Source organism: Echinops telfairi, unplaced genomic scaffold (assembly GCF_000313985.2).
Source record: "Echinops telfairi isolate 266 unplaced genomic scaffold, ASM31398v2 ScPeMD7_5927;HRSCAF=6808, whole genome shotgun sequence".
Classification (NCBI taxonomy): Eukaryota; Metazoa; Chordata; class Mammalia; order Afrosoricida; family Tenrecidae; genus Echinops; species Echinops telfairi.
In genome coordinates this window covers 2,365,750-2,367,570 of record NW_022109827.1, presented here as the reverse complement: position 1 = coordinate 2,367,570, position 1,821 = coordinate 2,365,750, and the positions used below count along the sequence as shown (strand labels likewise).

At 41.8% G+C, this 1,821-nt stretch overlaps 1 pseudogene; it reads left to right on the top strand.

The window, feature by feature from the left end:
* Positions 1 to 526: 526 nt before the first annotated feature.
* Positions 527 to 1,070, top strand: LOC101646754 (annotated as a pseudogene).
* Positions 1,071 to 1,821: the final 751 nt, after the last annotated feature.

Sequence of the window (1,821 nt, the reverse complement as noted above, 5' to 3'; positions counted from 1 at the left end):
TGCTAGTGCTGAGATGCTTGTTCGTTCACTGACTCAGCTTTCCTCCTGCAGTTAGCATCATTGCCTCTGTTTTGTGAGGTGAAGGACTTTGTGGACTGGTGTTGGGTATGGGTTAATGTTGGACTTGTGGGCTTGGGCAGCATTGGGTTGGGATGTTTTCATGATGCACATTTTCTTTGCATAAAACTCTCTCTTATACATGAGTTGCTGTGGATTTGTTTCTCCAAAGTACCCAGACTAATACAGCATATATTTTCTTCATTTTACTTAGTACATAGTCTGCTTTCTTTTATTTCTTCCATTCCCAAAGAGAAAGGGTAGGAAGAGTAGAGTCCTTAGAGAAAGCACAGGAAGAGGTAGCGCCTGCTGCAGCCTGGCTGTGGCCTCTGTAAGTACCTAATAGGGCAGGGCTGTGAGTAGGGGACCTGTGCCCAGTCAGCCTGGGCTCTAGCAAGCATGCTGGTGGGACCTTTCCTGTCTGCTCCTGTAAGTTACTGCTGCAAGCAGGCTTTTGGTCTGACCCTGACTTACCCTGGCTTCTGCTTTGGAAGAGCAACAGAAATATCTGCAAGAGGTAAAAGTATTGCGGGAGAAGGCCACTAGAGAAAGAGTATGAGATGTCCTTATAGCTGAAAAATCAAGCTTGAGACAGAAATCAAGAACAAGATGCAGTCAGTCACAGGGAACGCAGAGCCTCTGGGCAAGAAAAGGCCAGGGCAGGGGTTGCTCACATTGCAACAGGCTTTTCAGAGAGAATCAATGGCTCTGAATGGGAGCAGTCAGATAAGTTTGTGAAGATCCACATCACCTTAACTGGACTCCATCAGGTTCCCACTGAGACCGTGAGGTGTATTTTCGTGGAGAGGTTATTTGCTCTTCTAGGAAAGGACCTAAATGGGAAGAATTACTCCATGATCATGCACAACTTCTTGAAACCCATCTCTGGGAAAGGCAGTTTGAAAAAGTCAAGACATACAGTCCTTATGTGCAGAAAGAAAGCTGTAATCACACGCTGGGACTGCCTCACTCAGGTGGGAAAAGAATGCAAGGGAAACGTAAAGCCTTCCTAGCAGCAAATGTATGCAGATGGAGAGGATGACATGAAGGAAGCCAAGAGAGAAGCAAGCTCAAGGAGATACAGAATTCTGAGACTTTAAGAGCCTTTGGGGGACTATGATGTGGAGATTATAAACCTTTCCAATGAAGGATGTTGGTGAGCTGCACAGATAGATTTGACCTGTTTATTTACACAGCCTTCTTCCAAGTAAAGACAATGAATTCTCTATTTCCTAGTGAAGGATTTATTTATTTTTAATATGTTTTTTAAAACGCATCCTGCAAAAATGATTTCTTAGTACCTAGGTCATTTTGTTCAAGAATGGGTTATATTTGCATCTATGCCTGAAAATTTAAAAAGCAAGTGTGGCCTAATAAAACCGCCTCATTGTGTGTTTTTGTTCATATAATTGACTCAAGGACACACAACAAAACCCCGAATGAAGAATGCCTTTGGTAGGTGCATCAGGAGATTAAAGCAGCCAAGGAAAGAATCAGTGAGCTTGAAGATATGGCAATAGTAACTACCCAAACTAAAAAGCAAAAAGCAAAAAGACTAAAATAAGCACACATAAAAGCAAAAACAGTATTTTCAATAAGTGTGGGACAATAATAAAAGTGCAACATATGGGAATGCCAGAGGTAAGAAAAAGAGAAATGGGAAAAGAGTAAGTTATAAAAAATTTAAAAAAGAAAGAAAAGAAAAAGAGTAGAAAACAGAAGTATTTGTTGCCTTTAAGTTCCCGGCATCAGCTCCCACTGATG